The sequence below is a fragment of the Dinoponera quadriceps genome, unplaced genomic scaffold, assembly GCF_001313825.1.
Source record: "Dinoponera quadriceps isolate SergipeBrazil2010 unplaced genomic scaffold, ASM131382v1 scaffold6118, whole genome shotgun sequence".
NCBI lineage: Eukaryota > Metazoa > Arthropoda > Insecta > Hymenoptera > Formicidae > Dinoponera > Dinoponera quadriceps.
In genome coordinates this window covers 1,085,348-1,113,239 of record NW_014562572.1, presented here as the reverse complement: position 1 = coordinate 1,113,239, position 27,892 = coordinate 1,085,348, and the positions used below count along the sequence as shown (strand labels likewise).

At 43.4% G+C, this 27,892-nt stretch overlaps 2 protein-coding genes across 7 annotated transcripts in view; one reads left to right on the top strand and one right to left on the bottom strand.

The window, feature by feature from the left end:
* LOC106751134 overlaps positions 1 to 27,892 on the bottom strand; it is a 90,224-nt gene that overhangs the window by 59,628 nt on the left and 2,704 nt on the right. Inside the window, exon 1 of one of the 5 annotated variants that reach the window (XM_014631938.1) lies at positions 17,984 to 18,330. The exons of the other annotated variants lie outside the window; for them this stretch is intronic. The gene's annotated coding sequence lies outside the window, so the exon portion shown is untranslated. Of the gene's footprint in view, positions 1 to 17,983; positions 18,331 to 27,892 lie in introns of those variants that run through there. 5 annotated transcript variants of the gene reach the window in all.
* LOC106751133 overlaps positions 18,967 to 27,892 on the top strand; it is a 92,968-nt gene continuing 84,042 nt past the window's right edge. The window contains exons 1-2 of one of the 2 annotated variants that reach the window (XM_014631935.1): positions 18,967 to 19,036; positions 19,347 to 19,558. The gene's annotated coding sequence lies outside the window, so the exon portion shown is untranslated. Of the gene's footprint in view, positions 19,559 to 27,892 lie in introns of both variants that reach the window. The other variant, XM_014631934.1, reaches the window with a different exon arrangement.

The window sequence follows — 27,892 nt, the reverse complement described above, 5'->3', positions numbered from 1 at the left end:
GAGCGGCTTGTCATAAAGAGACGCGTACGAAGCGTTTATAAATGTTGTGCCCCGCCCGCATCGCTCATGCCTACGGCGGTTACGATCGAACCGATTACTCATTCCGCGCACATGGTTCGCGCGCGACGCTGGAAAAACATTTCGATATTTTCGAGCTGGCGAATTTGCACGGCGAGAGCAAAAGAGAGGAGGAAAATCGAGAGAGAAAATAGCGGAGAGAGATTTTTGCGCTTCCTTGTTGAATATTCTCAACGTGTAAGAAGGATAAGCTAATTTCGAGCTGATGGTATAATATGGACGAGCAAACGACGAGTATCTTTTTCGAGAAGAGTTACAGATGATACGAACGCGCAGCATTGTAAATTCTGCGAGGCGCTTCTCCGTCGCCCGGAAGGAAAAATAAACGGAGGAATTTAGAGCGCGTTAAACTCGAAGAATAGCACGCCAGCGGGGGTGGTAAAGCGGACACCGAAACGATTAATATCCATTTCCTTCGTAACGCCCGTTCTTGTTTCCCAAACGGTCTCGTTGCGTGCATCATCGTCGCGCTAATTCGCTTCCTCCTTCCTTCCCTCGGCAAGTCAGCCGGACTCGAATAAATCCCGCACAAGACGGACCGCTTACGTGACCGCTTACGTGACTTCAGATCTGTAAATTCTGCGAAATTGAACTTTACACCCCCGCTGCGAGAGAAGCGAACGAGAGAGCTATAAAGGTTGGAGGGCGGGTCGTTAGCCTGAAAGTCGAATGAAAATATCTCGACCCGCGTCTCGCCACATTCCGCCTGCGAAATGTACTGCTCTCGCTAATTTATCCGTTGCAACCGTTATCGCCACCTGCGACTCTATTCTCGATAATTGCGAGCTACCACGACGCACGATTTTACCGTCGAATCACGTCGAAGACAGTAATTCCGTCGGTCACGATGGGCAAACAGTTACGTTCCCCGGCGAATGAAGTGTGCTTTACGTCGGGTGTCGCACGGAATATCTAAAGAGCGATCAGAATTTCAGGACGATGAAGGCGTCCATAGATACGTCTTACCCACTTCGTCATCCTTTCCCCCAACACGATGCAGGGCGAAAAATTACGAAAGATCCTGTTAACAAGATACAAAAGAAAAACTCGCGCGTTCTCAACAATTGGAGCCCTCGTTATCAGCGTTTTATTCGTCCACCTGACTTATTAGTCCTAATGAAATATCGAGCCGGCTCTTGTCGCGTGCTGCATGTTGCCTCTTATAATATCCGCCACCGACAAACTGACAGCGAGACTATCGCGATGCGACGTGATTGCCAATTGTACGTCCGCACTTGTGTTCCCTCGACCGGGATCGATCGATTGGCCTTACGCGTGTGACGCGGGTCGTAATTGCGAGTGTCGAACTTCGTGATGTGTTCCACATCGGTTACTTTTTACGGACGCTCGTTTATGGGAAAAAAAAGATTGAGAAAAAGAGATAGAGAGAGAAGACTCGAACGTGAGAGCAAACGAGAATCGGTTCGGGCGAATTTTACGGCCGACGAAGGCGGCCGTTGTAGTCGCGCTAGATCTACTGTTAGAGTTTCCGGCCGTTACGATACTAGGGAACGTTATGATAGAGCAATGCCAAATGAGCACTGTGGATATTATATATACTGCGCAACGTTGCCACCCAGGAGATACCCAGGGGAATATCCAATGGAATTTTTTATATGCAACAAGGACATTGGAAACTTTTATTTTAATTTAGGCAGCCTGCGATGTTCAGGACTTTATACTCAACTTAATGGGACGCGGTAGTATTATAGCGTCGATCGCCCGTGATTGTCACGGCACTCAACGTGTTATTGTCAAAAGCGGGCTGTAATAGAATTTGAAAATTGTAATATTACAATTTTCGTCGTGATGGCCGTTTATCGGAAGAGAAGTAAGTTCAAAGGTGAAGCTTCGAATGCGTGAAGTCCAATGGGAAAACCGCTTGCACGGTAACTGGAAGGACGCTTCCTCCAGCCGGATAACGACGTTCCAAGGAGCACCGGTGTAGTAAAACTTCCGCGAAGCTATTAGAAATTCTCGAGTTTCCAATTTCAGCGTTGAGGAGTCGAGACTAAGGTCTTTCCCGTCGTGCATTGTTTTGCTGTTCTATAATTACGTAATTCTCATACCTTCTGATCTCGCTCATTCTATTTCGATTCTCAAGTATCTCCCGCGGAATGAGGAAGCTTCGTGTTTACCAAACTATACGTTTGACATTTCATCACGCATTCAAGTGAAACGATTTCGGAATTTTAACTCAAGACTTAACTGTCGTAGTATTTCTACGCGAAATTTACGTCCCGCCACACGGAGAAAAGAAGTAGCTCCCACAGCTAAAAACTAGTTCTTACAAGTAAAAATTATCTGTCCATATAATACAACTACTTCAAAACTAAGGATTGTCCAGACTTTTTGTATTCAAGGTACTCTAATGCAGACGCGTGCTCACAGAAGCAGAAACAACTTTTGCAAGCTCGAGCGACTCCCTCGCGGCCAGGTGACCCTCGAATGACCGACTTTCCGCGGAGCGCCTAAGTGACCGGTGGAGTGTCGTTGTGCGGTAGCAAATGCCGATGCATTTTCACGACCAAATGCGGTGTCAAACACACTGACGGTTCGCTGTTCTGTCGCCTAGGGGATGACACGTCCCGACACTCGGCTCGCGCACAAATTCTGACCAGCTTCTCTCTCTTTCTCTCTCTCTCTCTCTCTTTTGTACGAAACGCGAGACCTACGACAACCTTGCGGGTTATCACCGAAGTTAAAAATCACGCGAAGCATTTGGGATACACTTACATTCTTTTGTATTTTCCAGGGAACATGAGAGAAACGATCAAGTCGGAAAAGAGCCGCGTTGCTCGTGCGTCACTGTACAAAAAAAAGTCGAGCTTTTCATGGATCGTCGTATTATCTATTTATTTGATCACGGTGTCATATTTTCTTCGCTCATGTTGAAAATTGCATTTTCATACTCCGTGAAACAGCGCGAAGCTCTTTCATATTCAAATCCCATTGTCGAGAAGTTGGTTTCTCGGAACATACGCGCATTTCCTAACTCGCTTTCCAATTCTGTGAATGGTTCGCGGTGGTACAGAAACCCCGTTGGTTAGGCTTGGCTTTGGACGGTGAGGTGTAATTAAATCAACTCTGGGCACCCCGGGCGCGCGTCGTGGAATGGATACTACGTGATTGTTCAAGTTTTGGCGGCGTGTAGCTACGTGACAATCAGTATGCACGCGAAAGCGGACAATAAAAGCGTCGACAGGGTTCTATAAACAGCGCGAGTTGATTAACTAGTCGATTCTGTTTGTATATCCGGCGCCGTTCCGGTGCGGAATTGATTCGAGGAATTGAACGTTATAGGGAAGACTATTGGATTTTTCGTGATAGAAGGTCCGAAACGGGTTTTTTGTCGAACGCAATTATCTCGCAGGACGGGCGCAGCCAGTGCGATGGGTGCAACGGCCACACACTTGCGATCTTCTCTAGACTCCGAGAGAAGAGATAGGCCATTTTCGTTTAATTAAAATTTCACGAGACAATTCGCCCGCGTTAACGCTACTTTGTCAGAATTTTTCCACATTTTACAACAATTAGAGGAGGATATGAAACCGATATATTAATTGATTTTTTGGGTCTAAAAACTTGTTGAAGGTATAAAATTAAAATTCATGTTCCCGGAAACAAACCAGAAACATTTCTTTATCAAAATATATGATAGACTCACAGATTATTATCACATATTTCCTTGTAAATAACTAGTTTTAAGATATCTGAAGATTGATACTTCTAGAAACTGATCCCCAAAACTGACATATCCATGATACCATAGGAAATTATTAAAAAAAGAAAAACAATTGAAATTATATTATTTCGCGCATTCATTATATATCCTTACATATGTATGTTATCTGTAATGTTTCTTAAGAAATTTTACGATGTATATTGTTTCTTTATTACTCATATTCACGAAGGGCGATACTTAAAATCTCTCGATCATCTTCCCTCCCTCTCACCCTTCTTCATTAGTGTAAAACGAAAGGAAGACATCGCGTTGAATATTCCTCACGCAAGAAGCGGATTCTCGGTATTAATAGCGAGCTCTCGAGCGATACAAAGCCGATTATCGGATTTTCCAGGTATGTGCGGGGTACGAGGAGGAATGTCCTTTCCAATCTTACCAATGTGAACGTCGTGCCTGTTAACATTAATTGATCCTTTCTCACGCGAGAAGTTTCCCTAAGGCCATCAAGGAACGCGATCGTGTCGTTGTTATCGCGTAGATAGATCGTTCGTATATCGGTACTTCGTTTATTTATAGAGATCCTTATAATCCTGAAAAAAACGCACGGTAACGCGTCGCTTTAACCGAGAAGGTGAAAGCGCTAACGCGCGATTCGCTTCCTCATTAGCCTAATTATTTCTTCGGCGGCGACTACGTATACACGCACACACATATAAAGGGGATGATTCCGGAGCGGTTTTCTTAACAAGCGAAAGCGAGAATAGCCGGAAGGGATAATTCTCGCTCGTTGTTTCCGTCGGAGCTCTCTTTTTCAGCGGGGTGGTCTGTGTAAGCATGTTGCTCACACTCTCATATATAAAAACCACTTTTGCCGGCGAGAGTAACAGGGAGGAGGAGCACTCTCTGTGTGTTTCGCTAAAACGAACCTCCTCGACGAGCAAGTCGTACACACAGCTGCCCGGAACTAGAGAAAGCTTGCATATACTGGCGCATAATAGCGCGCGGACGAAGCTAGGATGCTGATGGCCGTCGTCGCCTCGCATAGTTCACTCAAAAAGCGAGTGTAATCGCAGGCGTGAAAGCGAGTTGTACTTTTATCTCGTCCTTTGAAAAATAAGAAATTCGAGCAGGGACGACCAGGGGTAAATTTTTCACAACTTTTCACAAGTTCAGTGTTTGAATTTTTCAGACAATCAATTACGGTTTGACAGTATGATCTCTTTTTTCAGTGCGTGAATTTTGTAGTCACGTGGATTTGGTGTACACGCATATAAATCTCGCCACGATGTTCTCGTCGTTGTAATAATAAGCACTTAATTTTAGCGCTAGCATATTATTTTTAAAGTGTCGCGGAGAAACGTTTACCGATGTGCGCGCAAAAAACTGCTTGAACTCTGCGGGCCAGTGCCCTTCGATATTTATCGTTACGCGACGTATCAACTGGAATTTCAGTGCTGGTTTATACTGATACTGCGATACGCCTCTCTCTCTCTCTCTCTCTCTCTCTCTCTCTCTCTCTCCGGTATATCAATATGAATTCAGATTTTCCCATCGGGTTCTCATTACTTTTTATTGCAAGTCCTGCTGTTTTCGATACATCCTGAGAAAAACACGCCGCGCATCGATTTTGACGTCACCGTAAAGAGAACCGTTATGCAAATTCTTCCACGAATCGTTTTCCATTTTGGAGAAATAGCGAAATATCATTGCACGTTACAGCAATTGTTATTACAAGCAGGTAAATAACGGCTCGCGAAATAGTTGTTCTAATTTCTTGCGCATCATCATACCCAAACCAAGATAAACGTATTGGTGATTCGAATGGTTAAGCTACTGTTCTTGGGATACGAACGTATAAAGAGAACTTTTTTTCATTTATTTTTTTCTTTCACGATCGTCTTTTTCGCGCTTGCTGAAACGCGTGAAAACTTCTAGGAAAATCTAATGTTCGAGGGAAAAAGAGAGTCTGCCGTTATGCGAAGAATTCTTATTTGCAGCAAACAAGGTCTTTATTATATTTCTCCTATGTATATTTCTCTTTACTGTTTCTTCCCTCTCTTCCTTAACTCAGCATTATCCGAGACGCGAGATAACACTCGCGGTTACGATATCCGCGCTCGCGCTTAATCCCCGACGTAAGCTCTGAAATTGCGAGTGCAGACATAATTGTTAATAGTTTCGGAACGTTGTAAGGCTCAGATTACACCCGCAAACAGCATATACGATGCATGTTGTCTCGTTCGTCTTCTAATTTGAAATTCTATGACGTGTGCAACTTAGCGACGTAGTTATTCATCTGAGATTGTAATCCTGTTACTTAATGTAAACTGCAGGAACATAAGTAAAGTTATAGTCCACAAGCAAGTCTGGTGCGATTAGACATTAGATAAGAAAAGAAAATAAACGTCAACTTTCCTAATTTAAGAACTAATAGCTACAAAAATCAAAATTTTCAACAAAAATCTGTAACTTTTTTGTAAACATTTCGAGATTTTCACGATCCTAACATGAAATTTTATTATCATAAAATACAGTTGAGAAAGTTAAAAATTCATTTTCTCTATAGAAAAAAAAATCGATTGCAGGTTTGTCAAACAATCTGTCGCTAAAATAAAGGACGTGAGTTCGGGGACAATGTATATATCGCGCATCGCCGAGTTTGTACGCGCGTACATTATTCATCGCCGATTATGTACGCGTTATTCACAATGGGATTATTAATTGTTGATTAGACAAGGAAAGCGTAGCTCTCGCATTATTATATAACATTTCCGAACTACAGCGATGCCAGATCTATTTTTGCCACTGACATTTGCATGTATCAACGACGATCGATGGCCGACAAGTCAGGTGTCTGAGATATTAGATGTCACCCAGTGTTATGTCAGGACATTGTCGTGATCGAATTAGTCCACTGTAAATAGAAGGTGACGGATAATTGGTTCGTCGCAATCGATAGCCTGATATTTCGCTCGCGCGCGCGGAACTCGTTCGCGCGGTGACGTCGCGTGAGAAGAATTCGCGAGGGCGAATTATGAAGTAACAATGATTGATTGTTGAGGTACATCGAAGAAACTTTTTTCTCGTTTCCATCGTAATTCCTTCTTAAAAGAGTTGGCCCACAAATTTATTTTCTTAGAAATCTTTTCAGATTTTAATAGTATGTTAAAGCGAGACATACACTCGAACGGGTAAAAAAATAGAATTTTTTTTCACATATTTTTCAAGTATGACGTCTTGAGAATGCTTTTGTGAAATTATAGGTCGATTCGGCGGAAAATAATATTTTCTTACTTGTAATATTGTGTATATATGTTTACTTCAACTTCGTTTCAAATTAACATTTATTATTTAGATTATGAAGTAAACATAGAGGAGCGTAATTTTGCTTGATAAATATTAAATTTATGAGTGGCTTCCTTGATGTGCCACTGAATATAGCACTAATGAATAATAATATATCTTTGAGTCTCATCCGCGCGTATCGTCGTCGAGTTCGATGGTCGTTGCGATTAAGAGACATAGAAACGAGAGATTAATCTGCGCACGGAACGGACATGCAACGTTGGGATGTACAAATACGAACCGTCTCGAACGGTGTAATATCGTTTACATACACACGTAACCATATTGGCAGATTCAAGTTATTTAGTGGAGTCTTACGTGACGTAATAACCTCGCCAACGGAACGGAATAACCTCAGAAACGCCCGGCAGCATCGTCGGGGCATGCTTCGACGCATGAGGTGAGGAAAATAATGTTTGGAACGAGGTACTGAAGTACCTCCGCGTCGGGGGAAGCGTCTTCTGCGAGGAGTATCAAGTGGGATGGCTTCAGCAGACTCCTTCCTCGAGAAAAATTGCACGGGCATTCTTTCGCACGACGTCGACCTTTCGTCTTTGTGCGTGACGGAGATTATTATGCTCCGGACAAGAAGAGCTTGCTTTCCTTAGGGAAAGGTCGTCGCATATAAATGGCATTTGCAAGTTATTGTGGCTGCCGTTGTTATGACGCTCGCGTATCATCACGGGCTTTTAACGTTTCAAGCTTGCACGACGAAGACAATCGGCGTGAAAAACAGTCTTGTTTTCGCGAACGCTTCATTTGCACGAGAACCGCCCACTACGAGGCACGTGGAAGGCGAACAGAAGCTCCTAAAAGGAACAATTAGCCGAGAGAGCATATAATTATCATCCCGTACAGTTTTTCCGGGTGAACACCAATGAGAGATTCGGCGAGAGAACGGCAGGAAGGGAACGACGCGATCGATTCTCTCACGGTCGCGACAGAAGAGTTCGCGTATTATCAAGCGGAAATTCGAAAAGCCAGACAGACGAGACAGGTCCTCCGGTAAGGATAATCATCGGTCGCGGGACAATTGGGAGAGGCGGAAGTCCGGAAGGAAGAACGACAGCGTCGAATCGTCGACGAAGTACTCGCTACTCGTCCAGGATTTTGCACAAAAGCGCACAATGCTCCGGGAGTGACCTATTTTCTCGTAAAAATACTTGACTCGATAGTGACAGGTTGTATAGGCGAGGGAAGCGGAGGAGAGAGGGGTGTGCCATCGATCACGCATCTCGTGAGGCGACTCGAGACTCTCTCGCGCTTCTCTTTCCGCTTCTTTCTCTCGCTCCATCGAGATTCGATAATGAGATTTGTCGCGACCGAGCTTCTCTTATCGTTCGTCCGTCACGTTTGTGGCGATCCAATTATGCGACGATGATGCGACATACGATCCAATCTCCTTACTCTCACCTCCGCAATCAGAGACTAAGTGTTACTTAGTAGCCTGCTCGAATTCTTTCTAGCAGTTACGCGCAATTAAGATCGCGTTTCTCGTTTGTCCGGTCAACTCATTCTCCATTATGCCGCGTCCGCGTTAACGATAATTACGAGCGATAACTACGAACGACCGTGCAGCAATGGGCTATTTTATAGCGGTGATAAATAAAGTTTCGAGGCCTGCAAATACAATGTTTCTCTATTTGAGTGTCATCGGGGGGAGGGAAATTAACGCGAAATGAATATGCATAACAAGAAGTATCAACGTAATTGATATTTCGACGATGATTTATTGCGAACTATTATGCTTCGTTGGAAATTACAATGACCAATCGGGAGATCTAAATGAATTATCTTTCTTCTTACGGAGCAAGAAGGGTGAGAAAATCCGCGGAGAGAAATTTAGTCGTCTTATCCGGAGAACGTTGGACCGCTATTTAGTTACGTAACGCGAGGTGGATCAAGGATGCGATTAAAGCATTACAAGATTCGCCGGATATTATAAAGAGAGAAACCTCATGATCCAGGGTGGCTTCAGCGAAACGCTGAGGGTGCTTTTGTAAGAATGAGTTCTTGGGGGATTAAGGGAATCCCGAATTTCACTTACTCTCACGTGGATTTTAAACTTTAATCAGCCTCAACATTTAATTTACAATATAATTATAATTAAAAATACTTGCTTGGAATGTCATTTGACTGATCAAACCCCAATAACATTTTCTAATTTTGAGAGAGAGAAATTTTTGTTTGTTCTTTGTTATCATTTATATTTATCATTGAGAAAGAGAAGCTTGCGCATGTGTGCGCGCATGGAAAATGCGATGTTTAATCGAACGTTTATCAAAGCAGAATTCGACTCATCCCCGAACTGAAAGAGAAACGGGTCGATCGCGCTAAGGAGATATTCGCCAAAGGATCTATCATTGGAGACCGACGCGATACGAATTGCACGTCTCGTACCTTGATTTAGGCCCCGTGTGTTTAACGGGCGTTGCGCTTCCGGTTGTATTAAATGCACCGAGGCCGTAACTCTCCAATTTGAGCGTAATTTACAGCCCCCGACCGCAGAGCTCGCGTATTATTAAAAGCGACTGCTGCCGCGTGGGATAATCGCAATTATGCCATTTCATAATGGCCGTGAGAAATTGCCCGTTAAACACGGACGAGAGAAGGAGAGATAGGAGGGACTGAAGAAGCCGCGCTTGATTAAACGAAGTGCGGAAGGTGTATCGTTTTTCAGACCTTCGCGTCAAAGGGATCCCTTGCCCTTCACCGTATCGCGAACACACGTGATAACCTTGATATATACTTCGCTGCGAATCGATGTGTCTTTCGAAGCATTTCAGGCAAGAAAGCGAATGATAAATCGACGGAGAAAGAGGCGCATAAGGCGACGGAAAAGCGGAAGAGAAAGAAGAACGAGAATAACTTTATTGTCAATCAAAGTGAAATTTCTTCTTTTATCTGTTAACATTGAATATTCCTTGAAAACCGAATAGCTATTCTGTTTTACCGTGCTTCGGCCGTTTGCCGGAGAGCGATAGAGAGAGAATGAGAGGGAGAGAGCGATCGAGTCTCGTTTAACGTACAAATCAACTTTCGCCCTTGACACATCGATATTGAAGTGTTCTCTTTATACAATGGCCCTTTGTAATAAACGAAAAAGTCGAATAGGTCGCGAGAGCTTGTCGAGCGTATACATGGGTGCTCTCTCTCGCGACTATCGACGTATCGTGATCTTGATTTTTATCTTGAGGATAGAAGTTAATATTTTAATCTTCGTCTTTATCAATATACGCGCTCAATCATAATGTGTGCGAGAAACGTTACAAAATCACCGCGTCAGTGACTGCCAGTTCATCAATCCCAGACTGCAGATTCCTTCGTTGGCTACCGCGATAGCGACGACTACGAAACCCGAATAAAAATATATCTAGGCCTGAGACAAAAGCTAGTAGTTAGTTAGTACAGGATAGATTAAACTTTCTAGCTTATAACTAGCTTATAACTATGACAATCAGCTGCCGCATATGATAGTGGTATTTCACAATCTACCCAGCTCTGGGCGGAGCAACGCAGCAAATAGCGAACGGCAACTGATTCTCATCGTTGCTGCACAGAGAAAAAATTTCTTTGGATTTAGCATACGTGTTTGTTTGACTTGATTTGTTTGACTTGATTGTTTGTTTAATGTAAACAACATAATTTAATATCAAATATTTTGTTTGAATGAAAATGTTATTTCATTAGAGTAAACTAAGCTGTTTAGTAAAAAAAACAGTATTATTTAGAGGAAATAATATATTTGATTTTTAATGAAAAATACATTTCATTATACATTAAATATTGCGCTCTCTTTCTCTCTTTCTCTCTGGAAAATCACAAAGGACATGCGTTGTACGTGAACCACTCCTAGATTTAACAACGTGCTTGCGCTCCATTAATGTATAATGAGCGAAGAAACGGAGGAACAACGAGAGTTTCGTGCTATCCTAAGTGAAACACGCCGACGGTCCGAATTGTGCAACGCCGGTGCAATGTTCGTATTTCGTGAAGCTCACGATGCGCGCATAAATTAAATTAAAAGTGGAATGAAGCGAGAGGGTGACGTAGAACTGCGTTATCACAAGAGCGAAAAAAATATATCAGCACATTCGGCGATCATTTCAAGCGTATTGCTTATTGTTGGTTGCGAAACCACTCGTGAGATTGGAGTCGCATATTTTTACGACCTCAATTAGAAATCTGATCGCAAACTCACTATCGTTCTGGAGCGACGGCGTACTCGGCTTGGTGAAGCTCGGCAACCGTAAAATTTACCGAGCACTCAACTTCGCCAACTTTTCCCCGGAGGCAGATAAAGTCAGCGGAATTTATGGGAGTACTTTGAACGCAATTTTATTCGGGTGTTTTCCCTGTTGTTTCGAGCGGCATCTACCAGCAGCGTATCCGCCGCTCGGGGCGAGAGTTTAGCGAAATTGCGCGTTATTGCATCGCGCCCCATCGACACGAAATTCGAATCGCATCGTACTCATCTGTATGATCTTCACGAGCGCAGTATTCGGTATTCACACAGGCATGGACCGAAACGGCCCTTTATATATACCCACGCTCTAATTTCACTTCAAAGCGGAGTGTTGTCGAACACATCATTCAGTTATACAAATGGAAAGTAATATTGCCAGGGATATTGAACGGGGGAAACCGATTAGATTTGAATACGAATTAGAGCGCGAACCCTCGAGGACGGCTTCGGAAATCCTCTTCGCATTTTTTAGGACGGCTTGACGTTCGAATCGTGTATGTACACAAAGTGAACGATCCCTCGCTTCGCCTTTTCGCGTTGGTCCACACATCACTCATTATTATATTGCATTTTCCGCGTTTCCCCGCGGGATAATAACGACGCGACTTCTCTTCTTTAATTAAAAACGCTCGACGAAACGCTCGACCGGAGTAAATTGCGGAACGACGATGCTCGAAAATCTACGGGGCGATCAATCGTCTCGTCAGTTGTGCGCTATCCCTGCGATTAAATGTACCGATGGACGCAAATAACTCGAGCTAATTACCGCGTTTTCGAATTGCCTCTAATTAAAGAGCTCAAAGGTGAATCGTTTCATTACGCGAATGTTTCCAAAACGAATCAACGTTGGGGGCGTTATTGCAGCGGATTCCGCGCTCGCGCACACGGAAAAAGGAATAGTAAGCAACACGCACGTCCGAGGCAATACGGAGTGGAATGTAATTACGCGCCTACGGCAGCAGTGATCCGATGTGTTTTTCGCGTGTACACGAAGTACTCATGTCCGCATATGCATACGTGCGTTGGAATGAACTTGTGAATATATTTCACCCCTATAATCCGGATAAATATAATCCGTATCAAGTAACAAGCGTGTCACGCGCGAGATCTCGTGTTTAAAAATGGATTATGCGGGATGTCCCTAAAGAGAAAAGAGGAGAGAAGAACCTTTTGAACAAAGTCGAACGTTTTTCAAACACATCGTTTACGTGAAATATTATTCACTCAGCATAACTATCTGTTGATTTTCGGTACAAATTTCTCGGATTCTCGATCGTATTATGAAACTCGTAACGTGCGCAAAGGTAATCTTTCGGAAATCCGCGACCGCGAGGAGTTTGATTTACTGACATACCGAATGTTCGATTTATCAATATAAGAAGCTTACAAGATCTGATTAGTTTGTACAAAGTTTAAATCCTTAGAGAGAGAATTATACGACGGCTCAATATATTGACCGATCGAAATAGGAGGAAAGGAGTCGAGAGAAGGGAAGTTCAGTAGTAAAAGTACGTCTTATGTCAGTCACTTCGCGAGACGGTGATGGAACGAATTAACTTTATTCGGTGATATCGTTGAATATCATTAGAAGAATATTAAAGAAGCCTTCTTCGTTACTGTGTTAGCTTTACGTAATGTCCAGAAATGGATATATGCGATTATAAAATAAGCACCGTGTAACATAATTACTTTGCACGTTAAGACAATTCTCCCGGTTAACAAGAAACAAAATAAAACAAAATGGAAACAAAAATAAAATGCAGAGAAGTGAAGGAGATAATCACATTCTAGACGCACCATCGCGTTTTTCCTAAATATTAGAAGTTTGCTCGATTGTTCATCGTACCATGTCTATCTCTGTGAACAAATGAGTCGAAAACCGGTGAATCATGACGCGTTACGAGATTGCATTTCTCTGCGAATTCGAAACGTTTTCAGCGTGACATCGTCACGTGGCTGACTACGAGAATCGTTTTACCAGAGTATTCACGCGCGGCCGAATGTCATTAATTTCTCCGTGTTTTCTTCCCATTAAATTTTCCCCGTTGAATTTTCTTGCTTTCTTTCTCTTCATTAACTCTCGCTAAATGCGGCGGTAACGCTCGAAATTAACGAACAGAAATCGTTGGAGCTTCATCGTACACTTACGTACCAAAAACTTAATAATTCCGAAAAGCGCGTCTCGGTATCGAGACAACTGCATTATTTATTGCGGAAATTTTGTTTGATATAATCGCGAGGTATGAGAGAGAAAATACGAGTACACGTATTCCGAGCATAATGAATTTTAATTCAAGGAAAGAAGACGCGTAAATAGCGGCGCATAATTAACACGACGTTGTTTCGTGCTTACACGCTGACGTTTGTGGAAACATCGAGAGAGATATTCGCTTCCGTGCGTCTCTCTCTCTCTCTCTCTCTCTTTTGTACGATTTCCTACCATTGAATCCATCTCATTCTCGCTGAAAGACTCGCGTCGGTGCAAACGGCTCGCATATCGAGATTTCTATGCATCGACACAGAAATTTCCTCAAGATGAAAAGCGAGAAGAGAGGCAGCCTTGGCTGTCATATGACGGATCAGTGCGCTCGCTCTATACTCAGACTAGAGAGAGAGAGAGAAAGAGAGAGAGAGAGGGAGAGAGAAAGAGAGTATTTTCACCACGCGTTTCCAAATCGTGAAAATCGGAAATATTTATTTAAAATTTTCCTTCTCGTGCAAATTTGTGTAACGCAGTTTTGCCGTGTGAGAGATAACGCACGCAAAATTTAAATAAATAATAAAATTTCAATAATCCTGTCAAAAACGCGAAGTTTTTCACGTCATTGTTCATACAAAGCAAGAGGGTATGAAATTTTTATTTTTTTTTAATTTTCCTTTTTACGAGAACGAGCGCTCTCTCTATTTTCCCGCCTTGTATCTTAACTTGTATCGAAATCGCGGAGCCCCCAGTAAAAGGCGCACTTCGTGCGGCAGATGGAAGTCTTATCAGCGATTTTCTGAGGTCGCGTCACCGCCATCGGGAAAAAATAGAAGCCTCAAATGACCACGCCTTATTGCTATCGATCCCCGTAAGATCGCGGCAAACACCGAGGACACAATTTCGGGTTTCGAGATACGTTAAATCTTGCGTATAATAAATGTGAAAATCCTGTGAAAATTACAATGGCGGTTACAGGCGTTATCATCTCGACTTAAGACTCTACCACGAAAGTCTGGCTTATGTTTGATCGCAATTTTCGCGAAATTGAAACGACAGGTACAGTCGACACCTGTTCACCAGACTTCTGCCAGTCTCAGCCGATTCGAAATCGTATGTATATCGAATTATATGTCATCGTGAGTCGTCAGGGAGGATGATCCGAGACTACTACTTTCATTTTCTTTACGAAGACGGCTGAGTTTAGCGATGAAGTGTGCGCACCAACTTCCCCACGAACACGATAAAATCATTTCACTGCGGGGGCGGCCGAGCGAATGAAAGAATCCTCCTCGAGGTGAGGGTGCGTCTTAATCCACTCCTTAAAACACGTCTCACGGGCACGCAACGGCATAATAGAATCGTGCTTACTTTTCTCTTTCTCCGGCAAGAAGTGGCAATCGGCAGAAAATTCAAGAGAAATGGGTAGACGCGAGCAAGTGAGCGAGCGGGAGAGTGCGAATGAAAAGCTCCCCTTAATCTTTCTTCTGAAATTGCGCCCGGTCGTAAAGTTCCGCGTATTGTACTCGCTGGACGAGATATTAAATTACGGCAGAAAAGAGAGCATGAGAGAGAGAGAGAGAGAGAGAGAGAGAGAAAGGGAGAAACCGAGCAGATGTGTTCGTCCGTTTCTTCGGTAACTCGCGGAACTCACGCGCCGCAAGTTTCACCTCGCGATCTTGTCGTAATTAACTCTTCAACTCGTGTGGAACAAAATTCCCGTTAGCGAATTTCTCTTGCCTTTTCTATCTGAAACCACAATCACGCGCGGTATCATTGCCATTTTGATACGGCAGTAGATGTCTTTTTTCGCCAATCAAATTTTAGACGCGATCTGCTCGCTTGAAACTCTTCGGTAACTAACTCGTCGTTTCATTCGATCCTTTCAAAAAGTCGCGTGATATCGCCGGGAAAAATGAATTGTCCGCACGAAATACGTATTTATAAGTTCATACGTCACGTATGTGTATGCCTATGTATTGTCCTGCGTGACGTCCTGCCCGACAAACATGTATCCGATTGACTCGTCAAAAACAATTCATGTCGCAACGACAGACACACAATCTATTCACTCAATTTCTTTTTTTCTCCTATAACGCATAATCTTAGAACTGATATCCCGCGAGCGTGTTTGTCACGTTACAGAATATTTGCATCGTCGTTGCGCGCGCGCGCGCGCGAGCCTCGATAAGATATATGGAATGAAGCAGGAGCTTCTTTGCGTGCGCGCCGTGACAAAATCGGCGGAACAAATCGATGAGAGAAATTCCCCCAGGTCTGTGTACGTGTTCTCCTTTTTTCTTCTCTTTCTTTTCTCTTTCCATTCTCCCCCTCGCTTTTCGCAGAAAATGACCGTAATTATACGGCGTTCGCGTACCGCACCGGCAGGCGCCTTGTTATCGGCATGTCGGACGAAAAATTCCGAGTAAAGCGGAACGCACCGAGTGCCGGACAGGCGACATCAAACGCCCATAAAACGCAATTAGCCGCGACTAATAAAACGCTCGACGTTACCGGAGCTCGTGACACGGCACGGACTGTGAATTATGCGCTAACGAGAGACTAATTTCCTCGCCATTCGATATGACGTCGCGATACGCGTGCTCACCTAAGGATGTATTGCCCATAACTCAAAATAACAAAAAAATTATGAAAAAATGACAAATTCATTTTACGCTGCATTTAAAAGTGACACCAAAATTTGGTTCAGTAATTCAGAGCCCGATTATACCTCTTTCTATTATCTGTACATCTCTATTAACACGTTGACTGCCAACTACAAGATATCTCGTAGGTTGTTTACTTGCTCAGGACGCCAATTACGAGTTATCTCGTCGCTTCATTACTTAAATTAAATCAAATTGGCTTCTTAGACCAGAATCGTGAAAAGTTCCGTGGCAGTCAACGTGTTGAGTTTGGTTGTCCATTGTCAGATTCAACCAAACTCATTTTTCCGTGTACTAGAAAAATGTTTCTCTCTTGTCTATAATTCTTTATCACTACTATGATATATAATTACAAATATCAAATATTTTTCTCTCAGTGCATACAGAAACAACGTATACGAAGTGACCAGGTTGATTTCTTTTTCCTCTTTAGAGGTAGAGACGGAGAGAAGGTAAGTAAACAGATTAAGAAATTTATCGACCGAAGTATAGTCAAGTAATCAACGAGACGCCGGATCCGACGTGACCGGACGAGAAGGTCGCGTAATCGCCGTTTCGCCGTTAGAGAATAACAGGGTAGCGAACGAACTTTCCTCGCTCACCGAGTCCTTGCGCGATAAGTAAACGATCGAGCTGGATTAACGTACTGAATAATAACTATCGCTCAGCGGATGAATCTAACTCGGACGGAGCTGATTGAACGCGCACACCGCAGGTAGAACGCTCGCTGTCTTTGCTTCAAATCGGTTTCCAACCGAGTTCGAAGTGTTACCTGACACACACACACGCACATGCATGCAAATATAAATGCATACACACGTCTCATCCGGGCGAATGCGCGGGATGTTTTTAGTTCTGTGTTAACGGAGGTGATACGAACGGAAAGCCCGATACGTCGAATTCCGTACAGGTGAGGCGAAGGGTCATTAGGGGGAGAGGGCGGGAAGGGGGAAGGAAGAGGAATAGAGCGCTTTTGCGTAGCTCGCAGGAGATCAATCGAGGATCGATTCGCGCTCGCTAATAATGTATAACTGATACTACAGCCTGCGCCCTGTGGACGTATAACGATGCGCATACGTGAATCATTACGTTTCTCCGTTACCGCCGGTATGCAAACCGATTTAATGCCAGCCAAGGCCGTGCAGCAGTTAATCCTCGCTGCTGTTCCCTACCGTCCGTCTCACCCACGGCCCTTCAACCGCTTTCGTAACGCGACGATATGGGAATTATTATTGCTGTCCTTCGCTTTGCGCCACCCGTTTTATTGCGCGCATCTCGCATGCACCGCAAATCGATATACGTCAGTGCTAACATAATCGTACGTTTAATTATACGCAGCGTGCAGCCGCACATCGATCGACCGTGTTCGCGATCTCGTTAATTAGCCAAACGCTTGCGCTCGTTTGTAAAAAGCTCAAAGAGATGATATATTTGAACATTTTGCCGATGAAATACATTTTATTTTATACAAAGTTGACGTATCGCCGCTGTGCAGAATTATATAATTGCTTTGACACAATGAAAGTGCGCGCGAAAATGAAACTGAACATTGCTCAATACGCGAGGAAAGCGATTAAAAATGTCCACACTGACATCTCTAGGTGTCAGTTAGCGTTAATATGATACCGTCGAGCTTGTAGGCCAGAGTGAAAAATCTCGAAATCTCATTCGATAACCTCATTTTCAACAGGTTCGTCAAATGTTCGTTAAAATCGGAAACATATCCTGCGCAATAGTTATTAAATAATAATGATTCCACATACCTGAAAATACACGATGCATCGTTACCAGCATCCTGGCATTCTGCGTTCTGGCTTTCCGCCGATCCAGCATCCTGTTCCCGGCTGTTCCATCGTTCCACATACTCGTTCGTCATGTTAACTCTGACACCGACACTCGCGTGAACACGATTCGATCGGAGAAACGAGTGTTAATTAACGCGATGTCGACGAAAACTTGATTACTTTGCACGTGACGCGCGCTTTCGATCCGTTTCGTAAGGATGACAAGATGGCCGACGTCGTTTCGCCAAAGTCCTTTGAACTTCACGTTAGAATACCGTTCCGACATCTCGCGTTCGTGATTCGTTATAATCAGTTAAGCCAACATCGTAACCAGGCACATGATAAGTTCACACGGTAGTAGTACGAGCCGATGGAAAACACGTCGTTCTCTAACCGAAACCGTTGTGTACGACACACTGATACACGTAACACTACAGACATAATATATTTAGACCAGAGTTCGGCAAGCGATGCATTTTCCAGCCGATTTTAGGAAGACTCCGTCTCGCGTTGTTCCCAGATTCCCTTGCGCTTCGTCGTCCCGCGCGTAACCGACGAGAGTTTCAGGAGCGTGGTTATCTTATAGAGAAAAATAAAAAATCCCCGTGGATCATTTGTTAAAGATATTATATTTCTTATTAAAATTTTATTTCAATTGTGAATATCTGCCTTCAATAGTTTCCCACGTCACTTATGAGGTACTATTGCTTACGCGTCTTTTTTAAGTAGTATCCCCAATAGGCTCAGTCCACTGACAATTGAAAAGACTAACTATTGAAAATAAATATTCACGGTTAGAATGAAAATTTAATAAGAAATATAGCATGTTTAAAATAATCCATAGATCTTTTGATTTTTCTCCCTTCCGAGCCCCATAGCATGATATGCGATGACTACGCTCTTGAGACTCGAACGGCCCGTCGGGTACGCTCGGATCGACGAAGCGCAAGTGCAACTGGGAACAGCGCGAGACGGAGTCTTCCGAAAATCGGTTAGAAAGTACGTCGCTTGTCGAACTTCGGTCTGGATATGGTATGTCTATGCGTAATATTCCGAACGCGTCGCGACGTGTTCGTCGATCTTCTCGGAACATAACGACTTGGTTAGCGCGACGCGCGCGAGGACTGTAACAATGGGCAAAAAGTCACGTCATATTTCGTGAATCGACAAGCGTCATAGGCCGCCAACGGCCGAGCGATTATGACGGATCAACGCTCAAAACAATCGTGACCTTCACGAGGCGGTCAAACGTACTCTCGTGCGATATAGACTTTTGTGGCAGTTTCTGTTGTGTTTCGAGACGCCCAGTGACTCGTATGTTATAGAATACGTGTGTCGATAGGTTAGTTATCACTTGAGTGGTTAAAATATTTCGTCGGCTCTTGAAATACGTGACGGCCATTACGTTACCGCGCGTTTCTGCGATCGAATTGTCGTATTTACGAGAGTGTCAGTGCCAGTGAATATTCGGATTAACACGACGGAACAAGCCAGGATGTTGAATCGGGAAGCAGGACACTGAGACACAGACAGCGATATATCATATATTTCCAGGTGTGTGAAGTCATTCATTACACAAGTGATCTCTGAATTTGCACAAATTGGAATATTGTCACTAATAGGAACATCCACCTTATGATAAAACAGAGTACCATACATTCATCGCATTCACGTTTATATCGCAATTTCTCTCTCTTTCTCTCACTCGCTGAGATAATTAATTCTCTTCAGTCAACGGTCGCTCTCGCCGGCGGCGGGAAATTCTGAAAATACTTTGTGCCTACTTCGGCGCCGCCTTCGTGAACGACTGTACCCTCAGGCTCGATGTTTCGCGTTAACTAGTAATGAAAAATCAATAATCCAATAATCCCGAATTATATAATTAGAAAGTGAATCAGATCGGTGCGAAGAAGTCGCGTCCCCGGAGGAAACATAGCGGTCGAAAGAGTGAGGCTACTTATTCTCCGTTAATCGACGAAAATCAGTGGAACGAATCAATGTGTGTGAGAAGTCAGCCGGCGAGAAATGCGCTCGATTTTGACGGAAAATTGAATTCGACCCGCCGCGAGATCTGGTAACTATGCTGAGTCGAGAAATCCGTTGGCACTGTTATTCCATGCAAGTTTCAAGCCGATCAGTTCCCCTAAGCGCGGACTTCTACATCATCCTTGCGAACCCTTCGCAGTTCCGAACTTGCTTTAACGTTCGCGCGCCAAGAAACGCTGCACGTATCTACGCCAAAACGAATCATCGGCTTTACCGCGTCGCTGACGTCAAGAACGCGACGAGCGTGAAGTGAAGCGACGGGCGGGAATTTAAGTTCCGCGCCTTTCCCAAAATAATTACGGTTCACGGCACGTAATGATGCGCGGCTTAATAAAGCAAGCGGACGAATGAGTGAGCGTTCAAGTTGCCAGTGACTGCGGACAGACCGGGACAGACATTTTAATGCCAATCTGACGTAGCATCGCCCTAGTTGTCGCATGCCGCATGGCATGTATAGGTATACCACCACCGTCGCGATACACGAGGTCATATCCATCCGGGTGTATAAGTACGAGGGCGCACACCGACGTGTGTAGATATGTGCACGACGACGAGCGCGCGAGCGACCCTTTTCCACCGGCGAATCGATACTATCGATCGCCCGAAACCGTCGTAATCCATGCCGTGGAAAATGCGTCGCACGGATTAACCCTGAACGACTGATGTGTGGGGTGTGATGAACCCCCGTCGTCAAGTAGCGGAGTCGTCTAGAGATCTCTTCAACGTCATCAGAACGACGACGCGGAAGAAAATAGCTCACCCGACTCACCCTCGCGATTTTCCCTTTCTCGCGTGCGGAAAACTCGTATTGAATAACGTAGCATACACACACAGAAGATAAGTGATAGATTCAAGTAGATAATTACTCCAATACTCCGTAGCAAAATTTTACTCGGATCAAGTAATATTTACTTAATCCAAGTCAAATGTTTTCCAATTATTTAAGTGAAATATTCACTCGATCCAAATAAAATATGCCATTTTTTATAGAGAGCCATTTTTCTCAGTAAATATTACTGTAATGTCAGTAATACGCTTATAAACATGTTACTACTACTATTTTTCTGGTTAAAACCATAATAAGGGTGCGATTGAGAGCGAAAAACGGGATATACGTCGTGGCATGGACCATAGTTTCTAGGCAACGATTTCCAACTGCAATCGCGTAGTCCGCGTTGTTTCATAAATGTCCTATACTGCCTTGAAATTGTTTCGACGTTATAAGTTTACCCTACATAGAGAAAAAAAATACTTAAAAGTTCACCCGAGGGATATAAAGTTTATTTCACAGAAATAAGATTTGTTTCTGTAAAATAAGGTTTATTTCTGTGAAATAAACGGAGGTGATCGGTTGATTTGGGCGGTTGATAGGTTTACGACATCCGAAGCCGGTCGATCTCGCGCTGGCACGCAAACAGATATTTACGCAGTATTTTTTGCGTTTCTACTTTATTAGAAGGTACGACCGATGTATCATGATTTATCTCGCTCGACTTATCCGATGAGAGGAGAGTCACCGTCCCGTAAATTCGTATTTGTCTTACACGATGTAGCGCGGCGAGGCACGGCGGGCGAGGAAATGGCAAGAGAGGGAGAGAGAGAGAGAGAGAGTCGATTTTTGTAAGTAGTCTGACATCGGTAAAAACGAAGAGATATATCTGCGAGTTATAAAGTTACGCGAGAAAGAGTCGTCCCGCGCGAATGATAACGATGTATCTTCTTATAAGAGATAAATTCGCTCCCACCGGGACATCGTTGCCGCCGGATGATTCCCGCCCATATCGCGCATGTCTTCTCCTTTACGAGAGTTCTCCCGTAAAATATATTATGAAAACTGGAAACACGAAGAATTACTTCAAAAATTACGCAAGTTAGCTCGGCAAACAATCGCTCGGGACGAAAGCCACGATCAATTATGCTAATATTATTGTTAGCTCACATGCGGGGGGTATGCATTCCTACCGCCGGGTCTAATGAGCCTTAGAATGCTAATTCGGTCGAATGTTGCAATCGGTAAGTAAGCATCGGGTAATTATGCAAATAGAGCAGCGAGAGGGAAAACGGCTACGTATACGGCAATGTTTATCGCGAGCACACTCAAAGCTCACCGGCTTTCGCGCCGTATGGCGGCTTTGTACGTGAGCGCCATTCGGGAATCCTTAATAAAAGAACTGGAGCAGCTTCCCTTCATAATGTTGCCAAATTTATTCCCCTTCGCGCCGCGCTACCATTCCGAGATAGCGTTACTATGTAGCATGAAAAAATATGTATTGTTTTTATTATACCGAGTGTAAGATTCCACGAAAATTTACGTTCTTTCACTGAAATTATATGCAGCATTTTTCGCTCCTCCTCTCCCCTCCCCCTCTGTCTCTCTCTTTCTCTCGTTCTCGAAGCGACCCTCCACTTTCTGCATTTTATCATTTAAATTATTTAAGTCATCCCTGTTCTAATTCTTGTCCGGCGTATATTTGGTCTAAAACCTTCAAGCAGAATGGCCGATTAGTGGGTTGTAAAACAGTGTCCCTTGATAACCGCCCTTTGTACCGTGGAAATGAAAGTCGCAGCTGGATTTTGTGGGATAATCCATCCTTCGTCCAGCTCTTGCTTATCAGTTACAATAACAACGCAATCTTGCGTGACACGTGATCCCGAGACTGGAATATACGCGAATTTCGTGAAATTCGTTCCACTGTTGGGGGTCATTTTAACGTTTTCTTCAGCGCCGCGAGAAAAGTGCTGGCTTCTCGTCGGTGCGATGCACTTCAAAGCCAAAGACGAAACGCTTCGCAAGGCGCAGTCGAGTGCGAGAAATCGAAATGTTCGGTTGAACGAGAGAAGGTACTTTAAGAGTTAAAGCGTCAATATTAAAGCGCGCAGATCTCACGGCTCGTCGTTAAAGTAAAACAAACGGGAGGTTGCAACATGAGCCGTTCGCGGAGCGCGTTTCTTACTTTCCGCGCTTGGAATTTTACGCTTCGTCAACCGACCGCTCGAACTAGCCATCGGAATCGGAATAGAAATTGAACCTCGTAAGTGATTTAGTAAATTTGCGTCTAACATCGCTACTAGTCAGTAATCCTGAGTCGAAATTTTAAATTCTACATTAAGTTCTTAAGTAGAGAAAAGTAGAGAAGTAACTTCCCACTTCTAGCATCAAAGGAACACTGTAAGTGCTCTTTTAATATTAAGGCATACGTTCTGAAACACTTATATAGTTAACACTACAATGGCTGGATCACAAAGCTGATTCTACATTCTAATGAATAATCAGCCAATAATGAACTAGCAACGAGTTAGAAAATTTAATTTAACCTATACTCTTTTTAGCCCAGGCCGATCTTTCTACTCGGAACGCGTTACATAGCTTTAATCTGGGTAAACTGGATTTGCCCGTCCCGACGAAGAAAATCCGTCGCGTTTTATCCGCGTTCCCGCTGCGTCGGCGTTCAACGGCCACCTTTATCGCGATACTTCCGTGAGGAATTGCGACGTCGGCCGCGCTGTTTGCGCGATGATAAGGACCGAGTAAACTCAGCGTAATTAGACCACTGTGCACTTGACCCTTTCAGGGTTGCAAACGCGACCTCCTCTTCAACTTAACGTTAAGCTCACGTCGGAACAATACATTCTCCTCTCTCGGATATTTCGTCCTTTATCGTGCGAGCTGGTTTAAAATCTTTTCGTTGCTCCGATTTCGATTTTGCACGACGCGGATGTAAAATACACGAAGGAGAAAATCAGAGAAGTAGGATAACAGTGTATATCGGAGATGCATCGTTCCGGAACGTCATTGTTCGGAAGTTCCTCGATATATGTTTTCTTCGTGAAGGAAGAGAAAAAGAAACATATACTATGCTATTTATAAAAAACGGAAGGAAAAGACAAGACAAAAGAGAAAAGGAGAAATACTCGGTGCAATTTTTTTTTAAATTACGACGAATAAAACGGTATATATGACGACGTATGACGAGGGAGACGCCGTCGCAAATGCACAAACAATGACATACATGTAGCCCAGATTATGAAACGTCGCCCGCGTCTAAAGATGATAAAATCGCAACTTACGAGTTAATCTCCGCCGCGGAATTACTTAAACTTCCATAATCTCGCGAGAGATGAACATCGTGTTACATATTGATGAAATATCTGAAACTTTAAAACCCCGCCAACGCGATTACGTGAGATCCAGTCGGTTTTAATAACCGAAAACGGCTGAATAAACGAAACCGTTGCGAAAATAAATTCAGAAGAAAAACGCGATCACACTTTTATGTAAATTAATCGGTACCGGAGAAAAAATATCTCACGCTCACGCAATATTTCATACCTACGGTTATCCAGTTATCCAGTATAAAGTGCGATCTACATTTGCGACAATTCTTATTCCTTGACCTTTGGATTATTAATTCCTCTCTCTTGCTCGTGTTGAAATCGCTTTTAAAGTAAATTACGAAAAATAGCCAAAACAGAAAAAATTTTGGGAACGAAACACGTTCCAGAAATCGCAGTATCGCCCCTTGCGAATAAGCTATTTATAACAACAGAGGTGGCTCAAACAATGATATATAAAAATCGGAGGATTGTATAAATAGAGAGAGAGAGAGAGAGAAAGAGAAGGGGAGGGGCGAGAGGGAGCAGAAATTTTGCTGCGTATGAAATAAGTTATACGACTAAAACTTCCTAATCTCTTCTGTTCGAGTCGTTCGGGGAGCATGGAAAGTAACGGAAAGTTCGATTGAAACTGTGATTTACATTTCGATCTTGTTCCATTACAGCTTCGAGTTAGTTGAAATAACGTGTTACACGTGAAACGTCGTCCGGTAACGCGGTCGCGATGTTTTATTCTGCTATCGATCTGATTACGAAAGCACGATGATATTTCGCGGGCAGAATTTACTCTGTTTTCCCCGTAACATAATCGATCGATGTAATACTATTAATTTCTCGCTGGGATATTAGCGTGGCAAAAATGCATTATCGTAAAAGGAAACACCACATGCGAATCGCATAATCTAATTAACTCTGCAAAACCGGCCGAATCGACCTACTCCGGAAAACTAGTCGCGCTTACTGTTCTCTTACGATATCTCATAAAAGCAGTTTAACGAGTCTTTTCTGCGCTTCCAAGGAAAACAAAAAAGGAAGAATTAGCGCGCTATCGAACTAATTACGTGCGAGGTCGATGTGCGTATGAGTCGATCGCGGTCATGTTAATAACATTATAATCGATTCGTGGGGAGTATTAACGCGCATTATAAACCTATTTATTCTTCGGTACGGTGAAGTGAATGTAATACCGTACCGTGTGCGACATATTGTTATTCTATATTCCAATTATTAATATCATCAACGTTTGATCGCGTCTCGCGCACCCGTCGATTGGGAATTAGGGATGACATTTCGATAAACTACAATCGAACTAAAGTTTCATCGCACGTTTCCGTCGAAGTATCAATATTTATTCACTTATGCGCACCGTGCGCATATTTATCAAATTAATATCGTGAAAATTGCGTGGTACAATCGAATTCGTTATTTACGTTTTCCAAACGTGACTCCGTAGATTTCTGCGACGGACGGTTGTGTTACAATCGTTCAATGGTTTGTGGTGGACGACATCGGTCGGTCGGTAGGGATTACAGATATAGTAGAAAATATCGATATTTTGATACGTATCATAAATAAAAATATCGGCTTAACTCACGCGATTCTTCCCTGAAAAGCTTTTACATCTCGCGAGCCAGCTAATTTCGCGCGGAGTTAATTAAGTTTTTGAGCGGCTTGTAGCAAGATGACCCGCTGGAATATTCAGCTGGCATATGCTATTCACGTTATCCCACGGCAGTTTCGCGCAAAGAAAGAGAAAGAGAGAGGCGAAGAGAGACAGTTTAATGAATAGCGATTCATTTATCGGACGTCGGCGTTGTAAATAGTTTAAACCGCCGCAGTGAGCGCGCGCTCATCCGTCGGTCTGATGAAGGCGGCAGTGGTGATACGGATAAAAATTGATACGTGATAAATCAAAAGAGCGGTCCGAGCTATAGCCAGCTCGTGCGGAGCGCACGTTTACGCCTGAGATGCGCTTTCAATTAGGCCATCGATAAAATCGCGCAACCTGTTATCCTCTTGGCGGTGCGCTCGTGCGCGCGCGCGAGATGAACAAAAACGAAGGCGAGACGCGAGCGCGTACGCGTGGTAAATTAATACGTTCGTCCGGGAAAAACGCGGCCGTCGCGCCGGCCGTCGTTCTCCGGGTGCGATTGTAGAATCGGCAGCGGGACGAATATTTATTAAGTGTAGCGAGAGCGCGTGCAATTTGCATTTCGCGCGTGTGTCGGGCGCGTCTAATTGAATTCTCCAGCCGTGTCCGGGAGGGATGTTCACGTTTTCTTCTATCGGCGGCCGGCATCGAGCAATCGCGTGGAGTCGTATCCGACTAAATGATCCCTTTGAGAAGAAACGACGACGAGTTTAATGTCTCCGAGAAAATTGAAGCGACGACTCGTGAGAGCGTAGACGGGAAACACGATACGCTGATTGTACGCTGTTGATTTATTAATATTTTCCCCTCGGCAAGCAATTAAAGCTAACGCCTTGGCCTCGTATTAACAGACGTTACTCGATACCTGTCTCGCATGATTTATTCGAACCTGAATTTATAGTGCCAGATCTGAATTCTTCATTTGAATCGTACGATACGTGTAACGTTATACTTGTAACCGCGATTCAATTGAAAAATTCACGTTTAATTGCAATGTCAAATTTGAATGTAATGTATGAAACGTAATAAATATTTGCTAAAGAGTATTGGAGTAACCATTTTATTTGGATCGAATAAATATTATTTGAACAGTAGCACTTTTTTCTTTCAGTGTATAAGTTTCAAGTAACTCCTACTAATGCATAGTTGAAAAATATCGCGTATATGCTTCCTTGAATATCGTTTTTTTCAGCCATTTGTTCGGCATTCGATGTTTCGAGAGCGATTTCCGCCGCGTACATTCCATCGTGCTTCTCGCGTGTGCTTTATCGTGCATGATACAAAAAAGCGAAAGTGGACGAGAAGAAAGACGGATATTCTCCATCTTGACCGCGATACAATGGTCGGCGACTATAAATGAAAAGTAACGTCTGACGGTATCGGCCTATACAAAAAGCGCGTAATTTAGGTAAATGAGAATCGATATCTATTCCGGGACTAAGTGCTAACTGTGCTCTTTGACAAATGGCAACGTGTTATGAAAAATGTATGTCGCATATAGTACAAGCGTCAGCGAATGTTCCATGTTTCGTGTTTGCTAGACCGTTATCGCTCACGGACGTTTCGTAAGCAACTTCCCCGGCCTCCGAAAATATACTTTCAAGCTTTACATTTAAATTTTAATTATGCTCTTATACATATACATTTTATCGCGATTACCTGTGTGCAAAGTTATTTGATCGTTCCGTAAGAAAAGAGAAAAGAACAAACGTAAGAAAGAAGACGAGAAGAATAACGAAGTGGTAATTCTCTCTCATACAACCAGTCACAAAAAAATTGCAACATTTTTTGTTTTATAAGTATCGCAACGCATCCCGTGTCCAATATGAGAATTTCGTTTTCAATAATTCTCAAAAATGACCTCTGAAAGTTATTTTATTGTCATTTCGACATCATTCTATTGTGACTTTGTTCTGCGTGGGACACGCGATTTCCACGCTGCTTCGATATATCCCTTCGCGAAATCGTGCGCGAAAATAACATTATAAAAATACGCAGATATTCGTGAATATATCATTGGAATAATTGATACTCGCAGTGTCGTATTAACTCGGTTGAACGATAAGGAGGGGAGGGGG